Below are 25,837 nucleotides of genomic sequence, written 5' to 3'. Positions count from 1 at the left end.
GAGAATCGAAGCCTTTGGGATGCGGTTCTACAGAAGAATGTGATTATAAAGTGAGGAATGAGGAGCATTGTCAAAAGAAGGAAAAACACTGACAAGAAGAAAGAATAGGGTGAGAGGACATGTGCTACGACGTTAGAGAATACCTTCTATGGTACTATAGGTAGCTGTGGAGGGTAAAAACTGTAGTGGAAAATAGAGAGTTGAATGTGTCCAGCAAATAATTGAGGACCTAGCTTGCAAGTGCTACTCTGAGATGAAAAGGTTGGCAAAGGGAACGAATTCTTGGCGTGCCGCATCAAACCAGTCAAATGACTGTTGACTCAAAAAAAATCAGGTCCCACCTCTCCCAGTCCTACCCATCAGGGCTCCCTTCTTCGGTCTTCCCCTCTTCTTTCCTTCTCATAACGTGACCCCCGTCCCCTGTCTTCTGAGGCTGTCTCCTACCACTCACTCCCACACTTAACCTCATCTCCACGTTACCACCCGCTTATGACCCTACAGATTTTTCTTGGGGCATATGCATCTAATTTGTTCACCGAATTTAAAAATTCAAAGTACTGTCATAAACTATTTATTAAAAGATGTGATCTTATGTTAAAAGCCTAACACAGTAAGACAACAGTTAGACACTGTATGTTTGTCTTGAGGCAGCATGTCCGACGGCGCGTAAATATTCGGACAATATTCACACAGTATTTGAGAATGACAGCGCTTAGCGGTTTCCAGAAGCTCTTACACATAATTTCCGACCTTTACGAAGATTTTTCTCGCTGAGCTCCTCCCCTCACTACATAAAACGACGAATGAAAAAGGTTTATCACTTACTACCTTTTTGCTGCTCATGTAGTAGCGAACAACATTTCAGGAACTATGGCCTCAAAAAATATAGTCGTGAGAAAAAATGGCTTTTGCTAAAACAGCGCACAGTAAGAGTTCAGCATCATGTATGACTTTTTAATTTATTACTTCCTTACTAGTAACTCTATTTGCAACACAATTTGCAGACAGTATCTACAAACATCACTTTAAAGTTTTGTCGTTGTACAACAAATAGTTTACGAGTTAAGACGTCATGCACATTGAGACGCGTGAAATACTAGCTTTTATTTAAAATGAATACAAATTAAACAGGCTATATTCATCAAGTGATTCATACTGGGAGCACTTTGCGACTTCCAACAAACTTTAAGCATAATCTCAAACCTTTCCTAACCTTTTTGTCGCTAACAGGCTTAAAGTTAAAAGGTTAATACAGTTACTCATTTAGAAGGTAATCAGATGTATGAAGCTTTTTTATAAACGGGAGTTCGATTCGTTAAAGAAGTGGGAGTTTACTGGTACATATATAGGGCATATCAGAAATCAACGTACGGCGCTAGGCGTCCTTGAACAGCGTCACGTGCCGCCGAGAGTGTAGGCACACAACATGCCAACCGAGCCGTCATGGTAGCAGGTAAGCTGGGCAACGATTCCATTGTGTTTGTGGCATCAAGGTAAATGAGAATTCGCGTGAAGTTTTATAACCTTTACTTGAAAAGAATTGCAAAAAGTGTTCGAAATTTACGCCCTCCTGCTTGAATGCACGCCGGGCAACATTGCTGGAATGACTGTCGCAAGCTTTCGAACACTCCTGGAAAAGTGGAAACTGCATCGGAGCCTGCCATAGCGGGCGCTATCAGCTCCTCATCAGTCTCAATGGGTGTTTCATAGACAACAGACTTCTGGTGGCCCCAGAATAGAAAATCAGTGGACGTCAAGTCGAGGGAACGTGCATGCCACGACACAGGCCAACCGCGCCTACCCAGTTCTCACCAAAAGGTTTCATCCAAATGCTTTCGCACTGCATGTGCGAAATGCACGATCATGTTGGTACCATATTCGCTGTTGCACGTTGAGCGGTGCATGTTCAACAACCCTGGCAGAGTTTCTCGTAAAAATATTCAGTTATCTGTTTGCGTTCAGAGGCTAGGGGAACATGGACGGACCGACCAGATTGTAGTCTACCTACCAAGCCGGGCCTAATGTTGACAGCGAAGTGATCTTGGTGACCACAAACAAAGGCAGCGTGCGAATTTTCCCGTGCCCACATGTGTTGACTTTGGCTGTTGAACGAACACTTTCATGTAAAGGGTGCCTCATCCGTCAAACGTACACGGTTCGGAAAGTACGGCTGAATGGCAAACCTTTGCAAACACCGTTGGCAGAATTCCGTTCGGCGTGGAAAATCGTCTGAGTTATGGGCGTGAACATTCTGAAGGCGTTAGGTGTGCTAATCATGTTGATGCCACACGCCATATTGTGTAATGGTTTACACCTACACTCCTGGAAATGGAAAAAAGAACACATTGACACCGGTGAGTCAGACCCACCATACTTGCTCCGGACACTGCGAGAGGGCTGTACAAGCAATGATCACACGCACGGCACAGCGGACACACCAGGAACCGCGGTGTTGGCCGTCGAATGGCGCTAGCTGCGCAGCATTTGTACACCGCCGCCGTCAGTGTCAGCCAGTTTGCCGTGGCATACGGAGCTCCATCGCAGTCTTTAACACTGGTAGCATGCCCCGACAGCGTGGACGTGAACCGTATGTGCAGTTGACGGACTTTGAGCGAGGGCGTATAGTGGGCATGCGGGAGGCCGGGTGGACGTACCGCCGAATTGCTCAACACGTGGGGCGTGAGGTCTCCACAGTACATCGATGTTGTCGCCAGTGGTCGGCGGAAGGTGCACGTGCCCGTCGACCTGGGACCGGACCGCAGCGACGCACGGATGCACGCCAAGACCGTAGGATCCTACGCAGTGCCGTAGGGGACCGCACCGCCACTTCCCAGCAAATTAGGGACACTGTTGCTCCTGGGGTATCGGCGAGGACCATTCGCAACCGTCTCCATGAAGCTGGGCTACGGTCCCGCGCACCGTTAGGCCGTCTTCCGCTCACGCCCCAACATCGTGCAGCCCGCCTCCAGTGGTGTCGCGACAGGCGTGAATGGAGGGACGAATGGAGACGTGTCGTCTTCAGCGATGAGAGTCGCTTCTGCCTTGGTGCCAATGATGGTCGTATGCGTGTTTGGCGCCGTGCAGGTGAGCGCCACAATCAGGACTGCATACGACCGAGGCACACAGGGCCAACACCCGGCATCATGGTGTGGGGAGCAATGTCCTACACTGGCCGTACACCACTGGTGATCGTCGAGGGGACACTGAATAGTGCACGGTACATCCAAACCGTCATCGAACCCATCGTTCTACCATTCCTAGACCGGCAAGGGAACTTGTTGTTCCAACAGGACAATGCACGTCCGCATGTATCCCGTGCCACCCAACGTGCTCTAGAAGGTGTAAGTCAACCACCCTGGCCAGCAAGATCTCCGTATCTGTCCCCCATTGAGCATGTTTGGGACTGGATGAAGCGTCGTCTCACGCGGTCTGCACGTCCAGCACGAACGCTGGTCCAACTGAGGCGCCAGGTGGAAATGGCATGGCAAGCCGTTCCACAGGACTACATCCAGCATCTCTACGATCGTCTCCATGGGAGAATAGCAGCCTGCATTGCTGCGAAAGGTGGATATACACTGTACTAGTGCCGACATTGTGCATGCTCTGTTGCCTGTGTCTATGTGCCTGTGGTTCTGTCAGTGTGATCATGTGATGTATCTGACCCCAGGAATGTGTCAATAAAGTTTCCCCTTCCTGGGACAATTAATTCACGGTGTTCTTATTTCAATTTCCAGGAGTGTATTTCTCGTGCAACACGCCGTGAGCTTTTTGAGGGTGTGTTTTTCAGCAGTGCTAACGCCTCCTGTTCAAGCCTTGGTGTACCCGTACGCACTGTGCGTTGACGACTGTGACCGTCAGGCCTCCGCATCTGTAACGCAAAATGAACACACCAGGTTTCGAAGTAGACCTTAAATGCACTTGTGTCATTACGAGAAGGTGCCAGTGGAAAACGTACTTCAAGTGAACCTGTATCTCGTAGAGTCCTGTGGATGGAAGTACATGTGCGCGGATTTGGCACTCTATGGTTGGGAAACCGCTGAAAGTACAAAGTTTGAGCACAGTGTGCATTTCCTTCCGCCGCCCCGTAAGCAAAATGCATGTCTGCTTTTTCCTCCCATGAACGGCGCTCAATTTCCTGTCCGCTCCACGCAGTAACACACTCAAGAGTGTCCCCGTTTGTTGATAAATTGACTCAGGGACAATTGACTCCGCAACGTACACAGGTGTTGCCCTATACGCAACACCTCTCAAACAAGCATTTGGACAGCCAAAAGCAACGCGTACACGTCCGAGTAAGTCGTATAGATCATTAATTTAATTGGTTATAATCAGGGTTGTTATAACTCTTATTTTAAAATCTATATCTTAACTTTTATTTTTTGAATATTTATTCTAGTTCTATTATTTTTTATACATCTAGGAAAACCTGTAGCGCTCTCCCTGAAATATCCCCAACTGTGATGACTGCAGCGTTTGCATATAAAGGTCGTAAGACATTTACCTTGGACTCTCCCCTCTTCTCTGCCTTCTCTATATGGCAGACATGCCATCGCCCCAACCCCCCACCCACCTCCTCCAATATCCCGATGACATGGCCTTCCGTGCCCTCGCCCCCACCCTTCAACGCTCCCAACGCCTTCTCCAATCCCATCTTGACCAGTTTACCACTTGGTGCAACCAGTGACTGCTCAAGGTCAATCCTTCAAAAACCCAGGCAATCATCATAGGCAAAACAACCCCTTCCTTCCGACTCCTGGATTTCTATCTTACCATCTATGGCCACCCCATTAACCTCACCCCCACCCTGAAGCACCTTGGTGTCACCCTCGACCGCCGCCTTTCCTGGACCCCCTATCTCCGGACAGTTCAAGCCAAGGCACGAACCTGTCTCCATCTCCTCATAGTCCTCCCCAGCCGAACATGGGGGTCTGGACCCGTCCATAATACTTCACTTATAAGTCCCTCATCCACGCCATCCTTTGATATGCCCACCCCACTTGGATATCCGCCCATCCCAGCTACTATAAGTCCCTTCAAATCCTTGAATGCAATGTACTCCACCTCGCCTATCACATCCATTTTCGAACCCCTCGCAGCTCTTTTACGACCCGATTCCTTCCGTGCGCCTCCTCCTTTTCCTCGAACAGATGCAGATCCCTTACACCTCCCGCAAGCTTGACCCTTCCCACCCACTTGTCTCTCCCATCCTCTACCACCCCAACCCACTGTTGCACCTGTACTCTTGCGTCCCACCTGCTCTCCATCTTCGCATGCTCCACATCCTTGTCCAAGGTGGCTACCGCCAACTCCCCCTTCCTGATAACGTCCTCGTTTCTTCCATATACACCTCCTATCAGATCTAATCCTCCCCTTCTTTCCCTTCCCCTTTTCCTGCAGGGCTCCCTCTCTCCCTCCTCCTCCTCCTTTCTCTCCCCACCTCTTCACTCCCAGTTTCTCACTCCCTTCCCCCCTCCCCGGGCTTCCCCACATAATCCTACCCTCTCCCCTACTCCCTCCCTATCTCCCATTGGCTACTTCTTCCCCTCCTTCCCCCCTGCCCGTCTCCTGCACCCAGTGGCAGGCCACCACCCCATCTCCACAGTATGTTAAGTGCACCGACGATCATCACAGATGTGATACAGTGTTCTCTTCGACTAAGTGTGTCAGTGTTCTTCTTCAATGTGATCCTTCGTTCGAGTGTGAGTCTACGTTTGTGTGCAATGCTGAACTTACTTGTACAACCAGTGGCTTCCGTGAACGCCTTCATGTCATTTCTTATGGATATCCCCTGTTTTTACCATTCATGTATGTTTTTTCTGTCTCCATGTTTAATGTCTGAATTTCTGTGGCCGAAGAGTGGCGTAGGTAGGCCGCAGCCGGCCTGCCTTTTGTAAGGTATAAAAATTATATTAAAGAAACAAATTTCCCTGATATCACAAGTACCTGCAAATCGTTGGCCTAGAGCCCTGCTGCCGTGACGGCTCGATGGCATGTTGTGTGCCTACCGTCTTGGCGGCACGCGACGCTGTTGAACGATGCCTAGCGTCGTACACTAAGGGATACGGACATGGTTTGCTGTGTGAAACATACTTGTTATGACCCACTCCACCGGCCCCCTCATTTTCTACATTCATTGTAGACGCACTCAGTATATATACCACCAACAGCATACCACAGAAGGTCTTCACGAAAACGGGTGCCTGGAAAAGAAATCGAAAACCTGGTGTTTTTGTCAGTATGATGCCACATACATAGAAGAATTTCATTGGTGTGTTTTGAGGATTATGACAAATTTTGTTCGGATAAGACGGCAGTCGACCGTACCCTTTCAAGCGCATCGGTGCGACAGTCGCTTGGTGGATTCATGTAACCATGGGAAACCAAAAATCTCGCTACAGTAACTTTGGCTGGGGGGGGGGGGGAAGAGAGAAAAGCAGAGAGTAGGAAACCGAGGGAAGAAAGAGGGAGACGGGGACTGAGAGTGAGAGAGAGAGAGAGAGAGAGAAAGAGAGAGAGATTCCCTTCGTAGACTGCTTCTTGGAGTGCTTCTAAAGATCATATCGGCCTACAAAACAATGAGTAATAACGGAAATAATTGGACACACGATAGTGAATAACGTTAAACAAAGCAACAGTGGATGGGCAACGATTGGCACTATACTTGAGACTATCTGTAAGCTACGAGAGAATTCATCAGCTGTTGTTTGCGACAGATTGTGGACATATTTGCATTCTGAAACAGGGTGACAACTGGCACTGTGCTGCCACAGGCACTGCTCGACACGCAGCGTAAGAGTGGAGAGAACGGTATCCCAGTGATGAAGGTGAGGGCAAATTATGAACATTAACTGCCATCATGCTTCTAGTACACAGGACATTCGGCACTGTGGATGTAAATTGTATGAAATGATAAGTCCAATTGCAGCTGACGCTGCTCGTAGCAAAAACTGCGTTCCCTGAAACTAGAAATAAATACTCTTATGAAGCCTAAGGGATAATAGTCGAGATTAAGCGATAAGGCGTAAATGAGCATTAGGATGCGAATACATACCAATAGTTAGGTTGTAGACACAAGTGCAATGTTTTTCTGTTTCGTCTCCTCTTCACCTCACCCTCGCCGGACGATGTGGTCGAGCGGTTCTAGGCGCTACGGTCTGGAGCCACGCGACCGCTACGGTCGCAGGTTCGAATCCTGCCTCGGGCATGGATGTGTGTGATGTCCTTATTTTAGTTAGGTTTAAGTAGTTCTAAGTTCTAGGGGACTGATGACCTCAGCTGTTAAGTCCCATAGTGCTCAGAGCCATTTGAACCATCTGAACCATCTCTCCCTACAACAAAACACACACACACACACACACACACACACACACACACACACACACACACACACACCGTCACAGAGAGAGAGAGGAGGGGAGGGGGAGGGAGAGACAAACAGAGAGAGGGAAACAGTGGGAAGGAGGATGGAGACGGAGGGAGAGAGAGAGAGAGGAGAGTGTGTGTGTGTGTGTGTGAGAGAGAGAGAGAGAGAGAAAGAGAGAGAGAGAGAGAGAGAGGGAGGGAGGGAGAGACGGAGAGGGAGAGACTTTTTTAGAAGTGTTTCTGTTTTAAGAATAATGAAGAATTAACTTTTATATAGTAGTGGATGAGCATAAAGGTAGAAATAATTCGCCAAAGCCCTAAAGTGGACCAACAACGTAGACACCGTAGATGCAGAAAGAGATTCATTGGAAGAATAGCCAGGGAACTACAACAATAAATTTTCTCTCTGTATCTGGCTTGGTTGATAATAAAAGATACCTCTAAGTTGTTTTGAGAGAGAACATTTTATTATACGACGAAATTTTCAAATAAAAATAATTGAAACGATCAGTGTAGATTGTTTTCGCGAACCGCATTTAATAGTTTAATGCTAGACATTGTATCAGTTATAAAGGTTGCCGCGGTCGTGCAAAATACGCATTCAAGAAAACCTAATGGGACTTCGTAAATCATGAAAAGATAATGAACAGAGGTTGTTTGATTGATCATGCAAATTTCCATATAGGCGGCTGTAATGGCACTCTCGTCATCACGACGGGCATGTCATAGAAATTAGAGGTGATAGCGATGCTTAAAGACAGGCAGTTAGTAGGGAGAAAGGAAGGAGGGTTGGTAACAGTGGTACCAGAAGAAGTATCCTTCACCGCACCTCGTAAAGTGGCTACAGGGTATACATGTAATCTTTTAATGTATAATTCACGTGACTACAGAACGTCATATCTTAATATTTTATTGAGAGACCGTTTAAGATACGACCAGCGGAACGCTCAGAACTATTGCAGAAAATAAAATTAATAATAAAATCATGAATTGAGTTCTTGATTCCTCTGGTCTCTTTCTTTAAGAGATGATGAGTAGCGCGGTCAAAGAAGACCTTACATAACCCAATATCCATTTGCGAAAGTCGTAAATTTCCATGTCAATATTTTATCCCCTACTTTCGAGATTAAGAGCGTGTCTCAAGATAAAAACAGATATTCAGCGTTTATTAATTCGACGTTAACTCTAAATATCATCGTTAATCCTTCGCTGAGCCGGTACTATTTTGAAAGCCGGCCTATTTATCTCACTGCAGAAAACGTCTCACTTGGCGTTTCTGCAAATACGCTGATTCACAGTTTGCACAAGACATGCACAAACGTAAGCAGCCGCTCCTTTTCACTTATTGTTCAGTTTAAAGCCGTTTCTCTCTGGTGTTGTCGATCGATTAACGTTTATTAAGTTACAGAAAAATTTTTGTGTGTTACTGACCTCAATGGCATATTTACCGGCGGATCAGTATGTGAGGAGGTAGAAAAATCATTGGCTACGTTACGCCTCTCTGCAGTCAACTTTCCACCGAAAGAATAGTCTCGGTGTTCAACTTGAGGAAGAAGGATTTCCATTTAGATTAAGCGAGTTGCGTGGTTAATTTACTCTTTGAGATCAAAGTTGTCAAACGGCACCTGAGGGAAAACACGACTTTTCTCAGTGGCTTATGAATAGCATAGACGCTGATGTGGTGGCAGAAAGTGTATGTCAGAAAGATTTCATACACCTAATCCGCTATGTGAGTAGTCATTGACATAGACCGAGAAGCGTAACGGAATCTGTAATCCTAAGAGTACAGAATGGAGTTTAATGCAAATGTTCTCGTAGTCGTCGAGTACGCTTATTTGGATGTATAAGAGGAGTCACCTAAGCGATTAACTTCAAACATTTGACGGACTCTTTGAGATATCATTATACTTTTTTCACAAAGACGATTTATACGAATTTCTTCACCGAACGAAGCAGAATGACAGAGACATTCGGATCTACTTAACATTTTTCCTAAGAAATCTTATTGCAATTGCTCTCGATGATCTGGAAGAGACGAAGTGAACGAGTGAGGGCAGATGATGGTTGAAGGTATCGCTATAGCAAGCAGAAATCTACTAATACCAAATCCTGCTGGCGGCCGTTTTGTTAAGAAGCGAGGTGGAATCTTCCTACAGGTCGATCAGGGGCCTGAAGATGGCGTAGTAAATCGCTGAAACTGGTAGCCAAATAAAGTAAGTTTGGAAACTAGACAGCTGAAAGGTGTATAATTTGACATCAAAACTCCGATATAGATTTAAAATACAGGGTGTTCGGAGATTCCCGTTACAAACTTCTAGGGCTTGTAGAGTAAAGTGACTACATAATATTTCGAATAGGAACCCATGTCCGGAAACGTACCGTTTCCGTTGTACCACAGTTTCAGTTCGGTTGTTAAATTTATCCACATTTAATTCAGAAATTCAATTAGGTGTGATGAACTGCCGTTATTAGGTAACAATTAAAATGGAAACATCACGAAACATCCATTTCTCACTTAAGCACATTTGTTTATACTAACGCACTACGTAGTCCTGCATACTTGATCTTCCTATAAACCGCAATGGATCCGTTCTTGGAAGCTGTGCCGTTGAATGACCGTCTCGCAGCAAGGCAGACGTTAGGGTGACATAAGATCACCGTCTGACGTAATACACGTCAGTCTGTCCAACCTGTTGCATGTCAGGACAAGCAACTCTGAGACTTTGCCCTTTCCCTCGGCAGACATGGACGCTTTACGCTTCTCAACTAAATACGTCGCGGAACGGAAACGGTGCGTTACAGGAGATGGATTCCTGTTCAAAATATTATGTACTCACTCCCGTCAACAAATCCTAGAAGTTTGTAATGGGAAATTCCGAACACCTTGTATATTATGCGTTATTTACAATTCATTTCTTTTGAACATCAAACCAAACACTGTGAATATGATTTCATAAGCAAGTTAGGGAAAGAGAAGCTTACATATGAAGGAGATGATTGTTGCTCCGATGCAGTACTGCTATAAAAGGAGCGGGGAGAAATACAGCCTCGTGTCACATCTGTGTAATTGACGTGTCTAGAGTGATTATTCCAGAAAAAAAACCTTTTAAAAACACAAATTAAATATGTTGCTTCTTGTCAGGCGATGTCCGACAGTCAAGACAAATCACAACAAGTCCACGTAATTGTTGTCGGAAGGGCAGTGCAACAAGTTGAGTGGAACCAACAGAACTTCTGACAGACTTTGTTCAAAGTTTTGAGTGCATGTGGAATAATTTATTTGCAATTTGGGAGAACGAAAGTCCATTCCTAACCGTAGTGGCTTCATCGGTAAATTCAGCAGCTGGATTACAGTAGAATCAAAGAATTTTGTTACTCGATTGTGATATAACATTGAGACAATAGATAGAGAATTCTGGTTAACGATGAAGCAATGTTTACAAATAACACATTTCTGAATATAAGAAATAGGCATTACAGTGCCACTGAGAATCTGCAGTAACACGTCTGAATATTAACAAACCAAGAAATCTGACCAACGATGTGATGTATTAACGATGAAGTAACTGCTCTTTGCATCACTGCAGTAACCGTAGCAGGTAACAGCTGCTGACAATTTCTTACCGAAATCCTACCAGCTTCACTGCTTCATCTACGTTTACTATAGGGGACGACAGAATGACAGCCGGTATAGGTATAACAAGCAATAAAGAAACCAAGAGCTGTATTTTCATCTCTGAGTTACTCCAGGGCCAAGAGGTTCGGCATTCCGTTATGCAATCTTCAGGCTCCATTATCAATTTAGTAACTGAAATTAAACACCTGAGGGCGCATAAAATTAAGGGTAACAAACATCTTATCAATTGCACATTATCATTATATGTAATTACATTAGTCACTAAATGTAGCAAACTGACATAGTAAACTTTAAAAGTAGTACTACATCACACTACCTACATGTGTAGGTTCCAAATATATTAGTTACTAAATAAAATGAAATAGATAAAACTGTCAACCTAAAACTGGGCTAATAAAAACAGCACACCATAAAAAAGTGAGCCTGCATGAGTAACCTTTAGGAGATCGTCGTTACATAATCCCTTGTGAGTCGTGATTCAATAAAATTGACAGAAAACGTGCAGTATGTAGTAGTCAAAGCTCCAGTGAAACGTAGCTCAAATGGTTCAAATGGCTCTGAGCACTATGAGACTTAACATCTGTGGTCATCAGTCCCCAAGAACTTAGAATTACTTAAACCTAACTAACCGAAGGACATCACACACATCCACGCCCGAGGCAGGATTCGAACCTGTGACCGTAGCGGTCACACGATTCCAGACTGGGGCGCCTAGAACCGCACGGTCACACCGGCCGGCAGTGAAACGTAGTGTATGGTGTCAGAGTAAGGATAACCCTGAATGGATTCAAACTCTGTACGAGAGCATACTAGTTGATCCTCTTTTTAGGACCATAGTGTTATTTTAAGAATTTTTAGCATATTGCAGCCCCGTCAACATCTGTGATAGACTAATATATAAGAAATACGAGCAGGCCTCCACAAAACCAAAAGACGGGGGAGATTTGAATAAAATGGCTCATAAATATAAACCCCAAATCACCCACCCTGAAGAGCCAATTTAAAGTCCACAAGAACAATCACCTGATTCGACTGATCGTGGACAACACTAATAGTGCATACCACAAGCTAGCCAGATACCTGCACTACAAAATAAAAGATAATTTTGTTTTCGCATTAAACTACTCCGTTAAAAATTCGGTAGAATTAGCAAAGAAACTGAAAACATTAACCTGCTCGGAAACGTCAAAGCTTGCGTCACTTGATATTACAGGTTTATATACCAATGTGCCTGTAGACCAAAGACTGAGCGTTTTAGAATGTAATCTGCGCCTCCACAAGGCGAGTGATGAAGTAATGACCCTTTTGAACATAGTCTTGAAACATAATTATTTCTCCTACAACGAAAAATATATTCGCAACATTTGGGTTAGCAATGGGAATACTTACTAAAAGATATACAATAAGATATGAATAAAAATGAAATAAAACTAATATATTGAAAGATCTGCCTCAGTTGCGTAAATTTTCTGGTCTTTACCCAGGTTTCGGCTAGAATAATCTAGCCTTCTTCAGAAGCTTCAAATTACTATGACATGCCAGAGTAAGGCACAGCGAACATTAAAAATTAAAAACTACAGCACCTTGGTACCATGTCGAATTAAAACTACTTAACTGAAGTCCAGCCCCGGCATCACTTCTCCACGCGGTCGGTTGGGAGAGGCAACTACGTTGGCACTGACTGTTGCACGCGGAATTGCATTGAGCACATAGCAACTCGTGCGCATGTGCATACGAAGAGTCAAGGCTGTATTTCATCGGCTGTCTGTTTATCACGTATTGGGAGCAAACTAAGCATTATGTAGATGCAAGTCCTATGTGCATTAACTATACGCGAATTGTAAAAATTGGGAAATTTACTTGGCTGGGTATATAAAGTTTAAGGATTACCTTTACGACTTTATACACATATGGTCATCGTGTAACGTATGCCCACCGAACATGACTAACAGCGAGCACCTTACTTGTCTCACTTATTTAAAACCTTACTCATTATCTATAATTTAATTAGGTTGCAATACAGCTCCGCTGTCATCACACTTAACTACTATTGACCAACATAGGTCAAGCATATTAATTAAAGTGTGGCGGAGGGTACAACATCTTCGTCATCACGCTTACGTCTTATTGACCGACATACACATACTGATATGGTGATGGAGTGCCACTTTTAAATTTTACTGTGCTAGACTCTTACATTTAATTGTAGGTTCCTTGACGCAGTTACGTATAATGATAATGTACAATTCACATGAAATTGTTTACCCACAATTTTACGTGCCCTCAGATGCTTCATTGCTGTTACTACGTTGTTCATGGGGACTGATGATACCACAATGGAGTGTCGAAACAAGTTGCCTCTGCAGAAAATCAGACACGAAAATACAACTGTTGCTTCATTTACTCCCTGCTTATAGCTTTATTAGAGTCGGTACGACCGAAATTTTTGCAGGATTGTATCTTCCCCCCCCCCCCCCGCCCCCCCCACTCCCACCTACCCTGCGTGGTAGGTGCCAGGCTCATTACATATTTAAGGTTAGGAAAGCTATCACCAAACTCTTTCCGGCTGGTGGAAAGGATGTGTTGATATATCAAGTGCCCTCCATGTGCACTTGATTTGATTCCACTAAACATTTTCGTCTAAGTCCAAAGATGAAGCCCATGCACAACTTGCGATGCCGCCAGACGATTTAAACATTACACTTACGCAGCGTGTGCCAAGGTGTTTCAGGAATCTCTTCAGAGTAACCGTCGACTAAATGTGAACCGCGCTAAGACTGGAGGCTGTTCGAGCTCGTGCGCTCGCCAGAGAACAGCCAGGCGGCCATGTTCGCAGGTGAGCAAATCACGCAGATCCCGGATATGGACTTTTAACACGATTCTTGTCCGTGCTCCCTCGTTACGCGAGCAGATTCAAGATACGCTTACTTCCTGTAATGAAAAGGTGGCGAACTATATATACATCTGTTTCAGCTTGTAGGTTCAACTGGTTATTTTAAAATGTTTTAGTGTCGAAGCTGCACTATGGAAAAGTAGAACTAGTTTCATTATCAAATTTTAGAAGACGGGCAACTTCTCATCCAACTTAAAGCTGACAAACCTCATATTTTTAAACTCCAGGTACACTACCTTCAACGTTCCTTACTCAGGAGCAGCGGTATAGGGACCTTTGATGATCCAACGACCATCCACCATATAGAAAGAGAGCAGAGCCGGGATGCTGACAAATTGACCAAGTGCCTTACATCCGAAAACGGGGAAAAACTCACGACGTAGAACTACATATATGTGCAAATTTAGACCTATTTTAGAAACGATTTGCAGCACCGGACCTAGATGGGGCGGTTATACATTACTCACAGGCAACATTGAACCATTGATTATACGTTGTAACGTGCGCGTGGGGCACACAATACTCATTAAAGCCTGTACTATGGTAAGCGAGCGGGATTCACCTTACGAGACAGGATTTTCGTATAGATATTGACCGCGTGTACCTGAATGGTGGCAAATCAGACATACACCCACTCTGTACTAATAATGATCCGTCAAGTAAGTTCAAAATGCAATTACACGTAAGTATGTACCAAAAGCAACACTGAAGATGCTACCAATTTGATAATAATACGGTCGCCAGCCTAATTAGGCATTAACTGAGTTTCTTCCCTGTACAGGTTGATGTATATTCATGCAAAACAACAAGTAGTAACACTGCATAATATAGTAGAATTTTAGAACCAGAAAATCTATTGAACTGATAGTTTCACGTTCTGTACTGATATGGAAAAACCGTGAATACATAACACTACACTATAATGTATACTACAAAACTTCGTACTGTATATTGATCTGGTTAAAATCGGGCATAGGTTACCCTAGAAATAGCACTTTCGAGCCACACACAAAATGTCAATTTTGATAAAGATAAAACACTAATGAATTTTGACTTATATACTGACTTTAACTTTTGCTGGTCAAACCAATTTAGAACACTTCAGAATTCAAATGAATAAAAAGGGGGAGGTGGGGGAGGGACCCTGAAACTGTTATGATTACTATATTAAAAAAATTGATTACTGAAATTATCATGCGTTCAAGATTTCCAGTATATGAGTTACTACTCATTTTATCTTATTTACTTCTCATTTAAATACCTTTATATCTGTCTCGAAATAATTAAACTTCATTACTATATCAATATTAAAGTTATCTTTCAACTTCCTTAGACCTTCGTTATTCATTTACTGGTTCATTAACAAAACAGTTCTTTAAACACCATTCCAACATAACTAGGTCTGCAAGTAATTATTATTAACACAAAATTTAATTTTTCATTTCGGGATACTCGGATTGCACAACATTTGGAAAGGACCCTGCCTAGGTTAGTTGTGAGGATAATTAAATGAGGGGAAAGTTCTGGTAAAATTTAGGTTATTATTGAACAGTTCACTCTATGGTCCATACACATACAGTACTAAAAGTTTCAACCTGCTTGTATCGATGTGGCAGTTGGCGAGCGGCGAGATGGCGAGGCACAGAGCACACATACAACCACAGCTATGGCTCTTGACGTATCGGCACATTAATTCTTCATAGCGTCGCAATACTTTTCCATTTAGTGCCTATGGAATTTTGCCATGCTGTGCGGGCGTTGGAACGGCATACCCGAGGCTCAGTGAAACTACGTCTTCCATGAGAGCCTCCTCGCTCCAGAAGGTGTTGCTCTAACCAGTGCCAAACTCCAACTACTACTGCTGAGCCCGTTGTGCCGTGCAGCGCCCGCGCGCATTTTCCCGCGCTCGTCTGCCATCCACCTTTTACCGCTCCCTGACAGATCGGGTATTCACCCGAGGTTTTGCATTCTACATATCCTCCTCAACACATTGCCTACGTATGGACCAGACGCACAATTACAATTTTAAACATCTTACAACAGTCTCAAAATTCGTTACATTTCAATTCTATCACAATATTACTTGACATTTGACATAAACATTAATCTTCACATTGAAACATGTTTAGATTTTTCTTAACACAATGACATGAAACAAAAAAAAAGAAATGAAATCAGAACATCAATTACACTACTTTATCGAAAAATGAGAAGAAAAAGTTACTTATATGTACAATAGTACAGCGTCGTTGATGTTACAACGTCGGGACAACGTTAATGTTCACTCCGAAGTCAAGATAGCGGATGATGAAGATACTCTACGAGCGTCTGCTAGAAACACGTTCCGATGGGATCCCTTTAGAATTTTACGTGGAATGAGCTATTGCGTGCCGTTCAGTGTCCGGAAGAATTCCTGGAGGGAATGACCGTCCTGCTCCCTGAGAGCTCTGGGGTCGACCGTGCGCTATCACGGTGCCGAACAGTGATTATATGGTGTTCAGCAAATACGTCGCCACCAGATTGATAACTGTTACGCGGAAAATCATCAGCTTTTCTCAGACGTGCGCCGTGACAGGGAGGGGCATTCTTACAGCCATGAGTTACTATATGGACGTCATCCCTCACTTCTCTGCCACTCGGACGCCAGGGCGATGCTATAGATTAATATCAGGAAAGCCTTTTTCACGATCAACCACAATTACCCTTTTGCCCTGATAGGGCAGAGAGACTTTCCATGAGACATTTGTTGACACCCTTAAGCAAATTCTAACCACAGCGTTATGAAGGAAAAATTTTGAAATTTGTGGTATGGTCTTATGGCACAAAATTACTGAGGTCATCGGTCCGTAAGCTTACACATTACTTAAGCTAACTTTAACTGACTTACGCTAAGGACAACACACGCACCCAGGGAGGACTCGAACCTCCGACAGGGGGGAGCCACGACGGCTGTGACATGACGCCCTAGACCGCTCGGCTACCCCGCGCGTCCAACATCAAGGATTTTAGTTAATGACCAAATGTCGGTGCGACAGTTTCAAATGGTTCAAATGGCTCTAAGCACTATGGGACTTAATAACATCTAAGGTCATCAGTCCCCTAGACTTAGAACTACTTAAACCTAACAAACCTAAGGACACCACACACATCCATTCCCGAGGCAGGATTCGAACCTGAGACCGTAGCAGTAGCGCGGTTCCGGACTGAAGCACCTAGAACCACTCGGTCACAGAGGTTGGCGCAGTGCGACAATGATATCCCCATTCTATGGCCCTTTTCGTTATTTTCTCGACTCCCTCCTTCGACGAACTAGTGGCACTCTATGAGAGATCGAAATAGAAGCTGCGTCATGTATTGCGCACGCTGATGATTTCGGCGTATTTATACGACATGAGAAGGACGTCACCTTAGTCAAACCTGTCTTCAATGTTTTTTCTCAGGCTACCGCTGCAGAAATGATCCCAGAAAGAACGGTGCTACACCCGATAGGTGCTTGTCGGAACTACTCTTCTCTGCACGTCCTCAAAGGTGGCCGCTTATGATTGGCGCCATATCCCCACGACCATCAAGAGTTTCGTGATCTATCACTCCAACACGTAATTACACCGCCTACAGAAGGTGGACTTAATACTTACATCTTGTCTAAAGTTTGGTGCTTTGTTCAAGTCATCACTGTCCCATCTGCGCTAGCTAGAACGATAATCCAAGTAGCAAACTGGTTGTGGAGGCACGGCAACATTTCCAAAGTGAAATTTGCCACGTGCATCCAGTCCAGGTCTCGTGGAGGACTCCAGCTCGTGGATGTCAGAAAAGAAATGTGCTGCCTTGCTTCTGCACAAAATAACATTAACAGGACGACAGCTGCCCTTGTTCGTACCCATGGACATCCTCCTGACTGTGCGCCAGTCTACGTACCTAAGACACCGTACAAGTTGGCAATTCTCATGGTTTTATTTTTGCAATTTTTCGATTGCTAGAGATTCTAAGACGCGGGCGGCATATCATGAGATGTCAGGTGTGACATCACCGAACACCTCAAGTGGGAAATGGTTGGCTAAATGTTTGTAGAATCGCGCAGCACGTGGTATAAGGTTATAAGTAGAACTATGGTTACTAACGAATGACTAACGGCTATTAATATAATAGCGTCCCCAAAGTGCGAGAACAGGGTACACTCGAGCCTATGTTTAGCCGTAGGAGCACGCGATGTGTGGCACATATGCTGTGACATGCTCACGTCTATAAACAGAACCATTAACCGGTCGTTTTCGACGGAGACATCTATAATCCTGGATGTCAAACCTTTTCCAAAAGCAAATAGAATCAACACAGTGAGGCTCTTAGGACACACCACCTACGCCATATGGGACCCACCAAACGTTCTGAAAGACACGTTCGTATCAAAGATATTTTCAACGATTTTTACAAGTCCCAACCAAACAAAAATTTCAGTAACTTTTAAATACAGGATGACAAGATTCCTAACCCCACCTGAGGCAAAAATCACAAGAATTTAATGTGATCTGACATGGCACAGTCTTGAAGAAGAAGAAAAACTAAAAGAGAGGAAGACATATCGAGAAAGAAAAAGAAATGAAAAAATAAAGTACTGGATTTTTATTTCTTGCGATTAAGACTTCATTTATTGCCATGGAAGAATTATTGTTTTATCTTTGTTATTTTTCATGTTTTTAATTTTCTTCTTGTCTTCTTTTTGAGGCTAAGATACTCATTAGTAAATTGGAGTGAGAATTGTAATTGCCTTGCAGGACTGAGGGATTTTATATATTTTTAATTACTTATTTATTCATTTTTCTCCAGTCTCTTTCTCCTTTATTTATTTATTTTTCTCCGATTCCTTTTTCGAAGGTAATTTGCTTTGAACTTCATACAAAACGCTCTTTATTTGGTATTTTTCATAAGTAAATTTTACAAAAATTTCCATTTATTCACAACTATCCTTCAAGAGGAAGATTCCTTTTTGTGTAAAACATTAGTAGTCCTTTATTTTGCTTCCTTTATCGAGAGATGGAGTACTAATTTTATTTTTCTTAGGAAATATATTCTTTTATTGTCCCAGACGGTCTTGTAACTGTTTGCCCCTACTACTTATTCCGCCATTTGCAATTCTTTTTTTTTTTCCTTTAAGGATGATACTCTAATTACTTTTCTCCGACTACGATTATTCATTTCGTTCGAGGACTCAAGTTTATTTTGTTCTTTTCAATTCATGCGAGGTCGTTTCTTATGAAGTCGTGAATACCATTTCTTTCGTAGAAAATAAATAACTAAAATAAAAAAAACGACATGCACGAGATAAAGGAGCGACTCGGTGACAGGTCACAGATATAAGGGTTACGTCGTGGCCAGGATTCAGAATTCTTGACCCCTGCCCTTTTGGCCGCCACCTCCGTCTCACTGGCACGCAAAATATATACATAAACATGGCCTAAATTCCTATGCACTGGGGATAAAACAACCCAGGTTAACATTTAAAAGAAACAAGAAGTTATAACTAAAACCAACTTGAAGCAAAATGAGGAACAGAAATAATGAATACATTAACGCGGACGAAAAAATAGGACCGTAGAACGAAAAATTGAATTTACTACTTAAAATTAATTAAAATTAAATCAGAAACATTTCAATCGGAAAAAGATGAAAAATGAGAGCAAACTCGGGAGCTGATATGATGATTACAATTATGTGACTCAGAAATAGAAGTAAAAATTACATTTAAATCAAAGAATTGAATAAAAATAATGATCAAGTCCATTTCGATAAAAATTAAAAAATAAACAATATGTAAAGCACATTATGATATTCGAAACCACTCATTTCCCATGCGAAAGTCTTACCAAGTCCATTAAGAGAGGCGAACAGTCCATACAATGCTACCTTTTTTAACCCTATTGAGCGCCATCGCAAAATTCCGGATTTTTTTCATCAGTTCCTTGCAGTAGAGGGCCCGCCAGGTTGAATGGTGTTGAGTGTGATACCTGCGATCTTAACTACATCATGGATTCAAGAAGTAGATCCCACCACTGGGTACCTCTCATTGTGAGGGGTGCTCCGCAGCACCCATTTCCTGCTGACCTCCATTAGACAGCCAAGCTGTGACTAGATAGTGAAAGTCTCGAACGACTGGTGACATAAACGCAGTTTTGAGATGGTTACAACCACAATCGTATGTAGTTTCCGTTCTATTTTTGCTGCTGGTAACTAAATATTTATCTCTGCATTAAGCTGCTGCTGCTATCAACTTGTATTTCCAAGTGCTGCTTCCATGACTTCAGAAACTTAGAATCCGTGCTATACTCTGGATGGTGCTCGGTAAGAAACATTCTGGTTGCCAGCTAGTATCCTACTCTGGGAGAGGTAGAAACAAATGTCATGATCACTCACGCAGGTGGTAATCTGGAGACAGTCACAAAGTGTGATAAATTCGTCGAATAACAATCCTATCAGGAAGAGCAAATAGGAAAGTTCGAACTCTATATTCATGGCTCCATTACTGTGAATTCATGGAAAGCAAGCCAGTGAACACGATTCTCCCGGCCAGGCTACTTATTCGCACTATCGCATCTGTGCACAATTGTGTCTCACATATCTACTGTGACTTCTACAACACTGTGCGTAAGGTTCTTGGCTGTGCAGCCGAAGTATCTCAGACTGTGCGAACACATAGATACTTAGGATCGGCACTGAATCTGAATCATTACCAGGTACTTGAACGTATACCCCTCAGTTGGACCATTTCAGTTATCTTTCTTCAAACACTAGTCATGCAGTTTTCTTCGCAGTGACTGCTATTAAAGCAAGTGCAAACGAGTTGTGAATGTTATAATAATGAAATCTTTCTCCACGGATTTGTGCTACAAACTTATCTGTGCAACTGTCACTTCATGAAAATCCGTGGCTTAGACAAAAACCACTATTATCTTCATCAGTTACGTTCCTCACTGAGACATTGGATATTATTGTTGAATGTTCAGGTTCTCATAGAGAATTAAAGCGGCAAGTGCAATGCATAAATTTTTGTAATTACTCTCACAAAAGTAAATTTGGTACTTACCCACACGAAGTCACCAGCAACCTTCTGGCGTTGGGAACAGACCCTGAAATAAGAAATATATATGAATTTACTGTAAATCTTTAATACCTTCCATGTAAGGTAAACATTTGAGGGATGCAACATATATTAACAGTTCGATAGTTGTGGATGACTATCTGAAAGAGTTGTGGAACTGTAGTAAAAATCTGAAACATTCTTTACTTTTTTCACTTTCAAATTTATACTAGGGATATGTTATGGACTGATTGCAGAAAAAACACTAAAATGCGTTTGTATTATGAAAATTATTGTATAAATGTTGCTTGGCCATAAATTGATTTGTAAACTCCTGAATATTTCAAGACTGTCAGTTGAACACTAGAATAAGTGAAAATGTGTGTTAATTCCTAAGGGACCAAACTTTTGAGGTCATCGGTCCCTAGACTTACACACTAGTTAAACTAAGAACAACACACAAACACCCATGGCCGAGGTAGCAGTCAAACCTCCGGCGGGAAGGACCGCGCAATCCGGGCAATGGCGCCTCAAACCACGCGGCAAGAGAATAAGTGAACTCGTATCACTGTTGACATTAGAAAACTCATTCATATACAAGGTAATAACAGCGAAGACACAGTAAATGTGGAGGGAGAGTTAAAGTAGATCCTGGATTCCCCTATAAGCAGTTTCACTTAAAAAGTAATCTACATGATGTTGTTGATGTATTCTTTCTTGTTGTGTTCCAGAAAGACCACTCGCCCGAAAATAACGAGATAGGCGCCATCAGGCACTTTATTCGTTTATTTTAAAGACAATGGGGCAAATTGATGGACATACTGTCTAGATAAGCGCTTTTTGAACAACAATGTGTGTTATACCGTTTCCTTTCTATAGATCCACTTTTCCAGAATATTCAACGTTTGTCTTCCATGAAAGAAAGATATATTACACTTATGAGGTAACGCTTATAGTTTGTGAGTGAATGTAAGTTCAACTGCACAGAGTGAGTGACGTAAAAAATAACACCGCTATCACTTCCTGAACGCTTCAGCATATCAAAATTGGGCTTTATGGAATGACAGAGACCCTTAATTATCTAACATTATTACATACAGCGTATTGTAAGTTAACCGGCGGCCCAGAAACGACGGAGAGGTTCCGTCTCCGCCGCAGCAGCAGTGGTCCACAACCCCACGACGACTACCGCAGTCCACTTCCCAACCTCGCCGCCCCACACCGAACCAATCTTCAGGGTTCTTGTGCGGTTCGGCCCCCGGTGCCCCCCCCCCCCCCCCCCGCCCTCCCCTAAGGGAACGTCTCACACCAGACGAGTGTAACCCCTATGTTTGCGTGGTAGAGTAATGGTGGTGTACGCGTACATGGAGAACTTGTTTGTGCAGCAATCGCCGACACAGTGTAGCTGAGGCGGAATAAGGGGAACCAGCCTGCATTCGCCGAGGTAGATGGAAAACAACATAAAAACCATCCACAGACTGGCCGGCCCACTGGACTTCGACACAAGTCCGCCGGGCGGATTCATGCTGGGAACCAGGCGCTCCTTCCCAAACCGGAAAGCCGTACGTCAGACCTCATGGCTAATCGGTTGGGCTTACATACAGCATGTATTAAACGCTAGGACATACAAATGTTTGGTATAGTCAACCGTCAATGCCTTCCGAAAACGTTAAATGTTAACATATAGCCCGAGCTCCAGAAATCGTAGCTGCCTTTGTGTCTCGTATTTGAACTTGTGTTCATATGTTTCAATTGGAAAAAATAAAAGTCAAGTAAAAAGAAAAACAAAAATTTTACCACTTTGCCACCAGCTCATCAGGAGATGCTCATCAGGATATGCGGAATGAAGGATGAATGGGTCCAGAAACAGCCTGTTAATATTCACCAACTATTTCAAAGGAATTTTCATCACTGACATCATTGTGTAATGCGTACAGTAGAGGGACAGTTCGTAGAAGAGGTTGGCTTAAGCATGACTATGCATATTACCGTGCAGATGCATCTGTGTGGTAGTGGTTTGTGGACAATAACATTTCTTGATTGTTCCACCCAGAGTACTGATGTGAAACTAAACGAACTCCTCTAGGATGAATTAGAACGTCGACTTCGCTCCAGATCCTAGCGCCCAGTAGAGACTGGAAGTCTGGATTCGGCTGCTGAGGATGAATGAGCTGCCAGTTCTAAAGGGACATCCTAATCCAGTACTACTTTTCATGAATGTAGTAGTCGATAACAGTAATATTTTTCGAATTTTGGACAGGTCAATATTATCTCAGCTGTTTTCCTAAAAAATTCATATAATTTTGTACATAATATGTTATATTTCAAGCTAAAATTGGTGAAAAGAAATTACTTTATTTTCGTTGTTACAATCGGTATGTACTACCTCTGAATGTACAGTTAAAATTGTTTTCTTAGAAACATTTGAAACATTATTACGAAATATTTGGCACACTTAATATTTCTGTTATTAATTACACAATCCAGTAGCGTTTATTATGTTTATAATCTAAACTAATAGAAATTCCTTTGTCAAGAAAATTTGTAAACCCTTTGAAATACTGTTACTAGCGCAGAGTTAAGTGTTAGTAAGCATGCCTCGAGTGTGATTGGACGTATTTTTGTATTCAGGATGAACAATGTAATTTCGTCTTTGATAATGTGACAATTCAAAAGACAGCGTGACATAGTAAAATGTGACGCAGTAAATCATCATAAAAACGAAAGTTCTGCAACAAAGTTCTTCAAAATTATTTAGATCAATTGAACGATGAGAACCTAAAATGTGAGGATTTCAGTTTCAAGAATCCGACCCCCAGACTTGAAGAACTGGAGCGAACTGTGCGAGAAAAGACAAATAAAAAGATTATTGTAAATCTTACTCCTCTTGAATTTTCTGAAAAGACTTTTACCATAGTGGACACTAGCAGCAACACAGAAGGGTGGGGTAGATCACACATTCCTCCACAGACAGAAACCTCACTGACAGTGGCTGCAACAGAAATAAAACCTTCATAAAGTCGAAGGGCGTACACATCTCATATTAACATCTACTAATGCTGAAGATTAGATGGGTAGATCACATAACTAATGATGAAGTATTGAATAGAATTGGGGAGAAGTGGAGTATGTGGCACAACTTGACAAAAAGAAGGGACCGGTTACCAGGACATGTTCTGAGGCATCAAGGGATCACAAATTTAGCATTGGACGGCAGCGTGGAGGGTAAAAATCGTAGAGGGAGACCAAGAGATGAATACACTATGCAGATTCAGAAGGATGTGGGCTGCAGTAAGTACTGGGAGATGAAGAAGCTTGCACAGGATAGAGTAGCATGGAGAGCTGCATCAAACCAGTCTCAGGACTGAAGACCACAACAACAATACGTGCACTAATAGGCGTATTCTTGTAGACACATCCATCAGGCGACATTCCCCGAGTGGTATAAGCACATCAAACAATGCTTCATTAGAATATGATATTCCTGAACTAATAACATTGCAGACCGCCACACATCAGCAACGTACCACTATAACGATTCTTTTTAGGTGCGAGTCATGACGATAACAGCGAAGAAATGAGTGCCAAGAACAGTTTTCATGTTGTCACCGATAAAATAGTCGTATATGAGCCGCGCTGCGGCTCGCGTTAGTGCTGTTTGTAGGTTTCCGCCGTCTGTTGGAGGCCAGACGGTATCGTTTAGTTGGCATGGTTGCTTTTTTTGTCTTCTTCTCGTGTTGACTGGCGCCACTCGGTTTCGCAAGCGTTGCCTGTCCGCTAGTGGCAGCAGCGACGGTTATCGATATGTGGTGACTGTTGCCCTATCTTTGGGGTGACGTCGTTGTTTTTCCGGGTTGTGTGAGTGGACCAGTTCGGTTGAGGACTCAGGAGGAGACAGGTCCGCACAGTGCGAGAAAACGCTTGGACCGCTGGTGGCACGCATGGATTGCAAGAGGAAGGCCTGTGGTCGCGAGGGTGCAGGACCTCGTTGTAAACCGGATCCAGCAAGCTTGAAGATGAGTGCATTTTCAATCCAAGTAGAGAAACCTCCACCACTGTAAAACCTCGCGATTCTCCAGTGACTTGGGTTCAGTGTTGCTGCTCGTAGCGTCGCCGAGGCGAGGAGGTAGTGGTTCCTTTCTCGTTCCAGGCACTCTAAACACAATATTCTGGGGACGTAGTGCAGACCGCCGGTTCCGGCTTCGACGTATTGTTCCATCGTTGCATTTGGTTTATAGGATTTCAGGTAACTTATGCAAGATTATCATTAGTCATTCGTTAGACTGTCAGTAGTCTGAGTTACCATCTTGTGAAGTGAATGCAACTCTTGGCTGCCTATCTCACCACTCGCGAAAGTGTTTGTTGCCGGAGCTTCTCAGAGGTCGATTCCTGGAGCACCGTCTGGATCGGTTGCTTTTTTTTATTAATAAACTTTTGCTATTGTATTTGCTGTTTTACAGCAGGTTTCAAAATGTTTTTATATTATTTCCATTCCTAGCGTGTAATGCCTTCAGCAGTGATTGTGGTCATTTGCCTTAAAATTCTAATTTGGTATTTGTATTTTAGCAGTAAGCCTTAAAACCTTATATACTGCCATTACTTGCGTCTGATGCCCTCTGCTGTGTTTGTGGCGACTTCCCTTAATATTTCAGTACATGTAAATTGCAAATTGCAGCGAGTTCTTAAGCAATTCTTAATTTTTTTGCCATTCTTGGGGTGTAAGGTCTTCAGCCATGACTGTGGTCACTTGTCTTAAAATTCTAATTTGGTATTTGTATTTATGCAGTAAGCCTTTAGTACCTTATTTACTGCGATTCTTGGCAGCTGATGCGTTCTGCAGTGTTTGTGGCGACTTGCCTTTAATATTTCAATACCT

The sequence above is a fragment of the Schistocerca serialis genome, chromosome 4 (genome assembly GCF_023864345.2).
Source record: "Schistocerca serialis cubense isolate TAMUIC-IGC-003099 chromosome 4, iqSchSeri2.2, whole genome shotgun sequence".
NCBI classification, from domain to species: Eukaryota; Metazoa; Arthropoda; class Insecta; order Orthoptera; family Acrididae; genus Schistocerca; species Schistocerca serialis.
The sequence above is the reverse complement of the archived record's forward strand: the minus strand, read 5'-3'. Positions refer to the sequence as shown.